Genomic DNA, 6000 nt, shown 5'->3' on the forward strand with positions numbered 1-6000 from the left:
TGGTGCATGTCTGATTCCTTGGGAGCTGGTTCAGCTTGATAACCCAACAAAAAAACCCACATTTTTTTTTTCTCCTTCTGTTGATTTAGCTCACCAAGAAGTCAGAGGAGTGCCAGAGAAGGAAGGAGCGTGTGACCCAAGACACAGCTCCTGCCTTGCAGAACTCGGCACCTATGCGAAGAAGACAGACAGAAGTGATGCAATTATCATTCCCTTTCCTAGCAATGTATGTGAACTTTTCAAGTGGCTTTGCGAGGCGTGTGGTAGTTGTATGGAGGCAGTAGTGCAATCAATCGGGGATGTGCAGTAGTGTGTTGTTGCAAAGGGTGGAGGTGATTCCAGAAGGTGATGAGCGCCAGGTGGGAACTGGATGAGGTGAGCTCATATCATGAACAGCAGTTTAATGAGTAATAAAACTGGGGGGATCTGATACTATTGCTTTCCAAATCGGGTAAGCTCAAGATCCTAAAACACTGACTTTTTTTGTCAGATACAAGAGACTATTTAAACACTGCTACTTAAACATCATACTGGCGAATTGGATAACAACTGAAAAACACATTAATGACATTCACATTGGGATGTTGCTTTATCCCGTGTTCCTCTGAAGATTAATTTTTGTACAGTGCAGTTTTTACCATTATGGATCTATAGTCTAACTAGAAAATGATAAAGGTGTACAATATTAACAGGCAACTAAAGCAATGTTTGGTTTAGGGTGAATGGGTTCTTCCAGCTCCAGGTGAAATCTGTAGGCATATTGCTGTTGACTTTAAAGGATTGGAACTTCACAGATTTCTTCTCCTCTTCCCTGAAACTCTCAAATCTGCCGATGCAGTCTACTGTCTTGGACTAACAAAAAAGGCCTTTTTAGCTACATGGTGGTACGCTTGCACAGAAAGCCAAGCTTTAGTCCTGTTATTGTCTTATCTCCATAGAGTTGCTTTTGTTATTGTTTATAGCTCGTGAAAATGTGCTTTCTCGTTGGCAATAAGCCAATAGGGAAACTCTCTCTGTGACAATTTTCATACATCTGGTATCATTATAAATATTTTATATTATTAATAATAAATAGCAGTTTTGTAGAAATGGTTTCCTTTTATGGGTGATAGTAGGACAGCTGTCTAGTTTATAATTTTATAATTTGTCCTACAGGCAATTTTGTGCTTATGGCATATTGACTTCAATAGGGAATTCTGCTTAAAACCTGATGGCACAACCGATAACTCTGTATTTCCATGAAGGCAGGTGTAGGCATTTGTGTTTCCACTGCTAGTCCCTCGGTACCTCTTTGGAGAGGCGTTGGAGGAAGAAATCGGTGGGCTTTCCAGGTGTGTCTTGCACGTGAAAGGTGAACTTGCTAGGAACAATTACACCGATCCGTGGTGTGAGAGAGTTGGAAAATTACCTGTCCTCCCCTTAAGAATTGTTTTAATCTCTTCAGAATCCCTTGGGGCTTTGCCATTAGGAACAGGATCACAGCTTAGATGAATGTTACTGAAGTTGCAGCGACACCTCAAAGCTTTATCCAAAAGAGAAGCCCCGTCATGCTGATACAGTACAAGTACAAAGACCTCTTTTTAGTTTCCCGGTGAGTGCTGGAAGACACCTCTAGGTCCTTGTGTTTTAGTGGGACTTGTTGTGATGTAGGGATTACTCCCTCTATCTGAAGGATATCCCGATTCGTGTAAGTGATAGTCCCAGCCCCGAAGATCAGCTAGTAACGCTGAGAATGGTTGATTGTATTGAGCAGAGCTCTCCAGTTCTTGTGAGCGGAGCTAAGCTGCTGCCTAGCAGGTGAATCAGAAAGCTCGAAAGCAGTAAGTATCTGGAACAGTCATTACCTTCCCCTAACAAGAGCCTGACTGGCAAGTTGGGTTTAATACTTATTAACAGCAAAACCGCTGCAACCTACTGACTAGTTCTCAGACACAAACCAGGTACCAGGGATCCAGTGTACAAAGTCTTAACCCCCAAGGCTATTGGCCCATTTTTTTCACTCTTTCAAATAACCTTGCCTCTCATAAATCTGTTGCTCATTTAAAGCAAACTTTCTGCTTGCATCAGAAATTACTTCCAGCGTTGGATATGAAGCATTCTGCAATATGTTATAAAATGAGGGCTGGATTCACTGCTTAAATAAAGCAAGCCAGTTTGCTTCAAACGGATCATTTATTGCTACCTTCATGCTGTATATTTATTGTGAGGATATTGTCACATTTCTTTCAGTTTTGAAAATGTAAGTTGGATTTTCTCTTTCAGGTTGCCATCTGGTGTATTGCGAACAGTCTCAGAGAGTAAGAGGCCATCTGTTAATACTTTTCCAGGAAGCTTTTTATAGAGCAGTGAAGTGGCAAATCTCAAAAACACGTTGTAATGACTTACAAGATCTCGGGTATGTGTACAAGTAAAGGCTGATATTTTATTCCTATCAACAATATAGTTATCAAGCTGGGAAGGAAAGGAAAAGAAGAAAGAGAACTTGCACACAAATGCACATGCATTTTAATGGCTCTATTGCATATATTACTTTTTCTATTTTTACATAAAATGTAAAGTGAGTTTCTGAAGCTCTGATTCAGTTTATGCTCATGTACTTTAGCAAGACTGATTGCCTCTTTGAGAAACTGCTTCCTTCGTTAACCATTAATAGAAATCAAGTGACCCGGGATTTTGCCTAATAATACTAAAAATGTAGCTTGTGTTACTGTAGCATGTGATTTTACATCTCTAGTGGCTGGTGCACCTAAGGTGCTGATACGTCTACTGCAAGATGGCCACCATGTAGGAAGGCCTCCAGTTCAGACCTTCTGCTTTTAGTGCCAACAACCTCAAGTTCGACATCTGCTGTACGCCGATGGCAGAAGGTTGGTTCCACGTTCAGTTCCACAGGCTGCGAGATTTTCAACCCAAATTTGATATGCTCACTCGGTCATTCATGGCGGCAGTAGAGGACATGACTGACAGCTGAGTTGCCCGATCAACCACGAGTATTCTGATTGTTGCGGAACCAAAAAAGATTAGGAAGCAGCTAAATACGAGAATCGCCAATTAAATGCATGCAATGAAGCTTGCTGCAGGAGTGGTTAGCCTTAACACCGGCCTCTCTGCGTGCCTGACAGAGCATGTCCCTCTCTTTTCTGCCCATGGCTGTGTTGTGCGTTGGGAGGAAGCAAGGAAGTGCTTGTAAGGTGCTGTGATACTGGTCGTGGTTTAAAAAAAGCAAAATGGTGCTGATGATTGACACTATCATTTTATAGTAAGGTAAACTGAAGACCTGAGGAAGAGAAGAGGTGACCTTTGTGAGGTTATCCATCAGGTCTCTGATACAACTAGGAGTAGTTACTGGGTTTCTTGAGAGCCTCTCTGTGCGCTATATGTGCTGAGCCATTTTTTTCCCACTTGCATTGATTTCCTCATGATTTTATGGTACAACAGAAGGAAATAGGGCTATGCCACGTGCCTGTTGTGTGCGGTGCTGAGGTTTATCTCAACTCTCTTCCGGCCTCTCAGAGAGAAGACCTGAGAAAACATGTACTTCTTTCAGGGTCAGGCCCTTTGACAGCGTTCAGAGAAGCATCAGATTACTGATTTCTGTGTACGCCTGACATGGTGAGGAAGAAAGGTAAGTGCTGATTATCCGGGCGGGTGACTGTAGTTTTGCTACCACAGAAAGATGTGATCAGGTGTGTTTTGTTGAGTGCTCATATAAATCCTCGGCGAATGGTGTGTTCCACTTCCGCCTGTGCATTATCTGAAATGGCCTCTCTCAAGCACATTTTTCTGTATTTTAATGCTGTATTAATTCTCTGTGCTTTGTGCTCTGCGATAACAAGATTCCGTGGCGATGTTCTTGGGCATCCCTCTGCAGAACCAGTCCTGCTTCAACCAAGAGTAATAGGAAAATCTTTTTCTCTTCAGTGGTTCCAAATTTGATAGTGAGACATCAAAAATATCATCCAGGTATCACTGGTAATAAATGGCAGTGCTGCTGCATGTCAAGGTCATGTAGACCTGTAGTAAGGGCTGTTCGCACTCGCATTATGCTTAAATATTGTCATCATTTAAACAAAACTGGACAGCTTGAAAAGCAAAGGCAGCATGAGTATCACCATAAAATTAAGCCCACTAGCCAGTGGTGAGAGAATTTGAAGCCTGTATGCTGGAAGAGTTTAAAAAGCAATACAGGTTGGTTTTTCAGTGCTAACGAACGACCCCTAGAAATAAATCAGTGAGCCCAGCCGTGTCCAATATAATGTGAGTCAGCTCTGCATAGTGGTATCTAGCAGTGGTCAGAGGATCTTCTAAGTTTTATTTATAAAAAAGGACTTTCTCCCAAATTATTTTTAGAGGCATTCTCTTTTATTGAATGAAGAAAAACTAAACTTTATCTTGTTCCTATGTTTTTAATGTAAATGGAAGATAAAGAATGAATGATGGAAATTGAGGAGGGGCTATTTTGTTATTCAAAAAAGTACAATATCAGCTACCATCAGTTATGAAGTATGCTTTTTTTGCCCAGCTAATACCTGTGCTATGTTGCTGAATGATTGTAACTTAACCAAAGGCAATAGGCAAACAGTCATAATTTTATTACTGTATTATTTGAGAATGCTATTAGAAAGACTTACTATTGACTTGAATCCAGCAAAGAGTAGACAGAAATTAGTTCTGTTGTCTCTGTTCTTTCGTCTCACAACAAGCCTAGGTAGTCTTGACTGACAGCTGCCCTGGGCTCTGGCATCTTTCTTTCTTTGTTAAACATGTGAATCTGCTGAGAGATCTCCCGAGATGTCAGTAAGTTAAGTGCTGGTATGAAGATGCACATCGTGTCCTCCATCCATTCCATGTCTATTAAGCCAGGTCAGCATGTAGGCAGAAAAGCTTGTGGCTGAAAATGATTCCCTGGAGGTGGAGGCTCACAGAAGTCCCCTAAAAATTACCTGCCAACAGCTCAGCACTGAGAATTACAGCTTACTGGGCCACTATAGAGCAGGTTACTACACTCCTTACAGATGACTGGACCGAATTCACGGTGCATCTCGTTGAATTTTCAAGTGCCCGAGCGTATGGGGGACTACTTTTTGCCGTCAGAACTGAGATGTTACCAAAGCATCTGTGAGCTACACCTGAGTTGCACTGGTGTAGTCTGGAGGCCAGGCCTCTCTCCAAGCACCAGGAACATAACTTTCCCGTGTTGTGGTTTGTCTCGTGTTGCTGTGCTTCGTGTCTATTAGCTGGCACTGTGCGGATTTGCTGGGGTAATGAAATATGAAAGATTGAATCTAGTCCTATTTAGGGTTAAGAGTCTGTAAATCCACTGTGCTCGCAGAGGCTAGGAATAATTTAAACACTGCTCACATTCCAGCCTCTGCAGTAGGGATGGGTATTTTGTTTTGAGGATTTTTTTTCCTTATCTCAACTGCTGTACCATTTGGCTATCTGAAGCTTTTGCATGCCTCACAAACACCATCTGTTACAACCCAAGACACAAATACTGCAAGTGATTAGTAATATAAGCCAATGTTGCAGCTGTATGTGGTGTGGAAACCCGATAGAACCAGAACTTCCTTTGTAAGCCTGACATGCTGAATAGCGCGTTTGTGGTTTGTCTAAGCTTTTGCATTCATCAATTAAAGATTAACTTTCTGCTGCTATGGAGACATGTTAGATTAAAAAAAAAGAAAAGAAAGAAAAAGAAAAAAAAAAAGGCTGAAGAAAACAAGTGTTTCCTTATAGGAAATGTTAATGGAGCAAGTAAAGCACCTGGGACAGAGGCAGTACCCAGCAGGGAACCGTTTCCAACGGTCACACCCTAATACTTTATTAGATTAATCTTTGGTGGGTTGAAATAGTCTATGTGTTCTTATCAATGCTCTTCCTAAAGTCGCAGAACACTGAAAATATACATATACAGGGACCATTCAGCTGTTCTAGCCATGGGCAGACTGCAATAAATACCAATATATTCCTCCTGCTTTTCAGTATGCGTTCACAGCA

Source organism: Vanellus vanellus (assembly GCF_965231255.1).
Source record: "Vanellus vanellus genome assembly, chromosome: 10".
NCBI lineage: Eukaryota > Metazoa > Chordata > Aves > Charadriiformes > Charadriidae > Vanellus > Vanellus vanellus.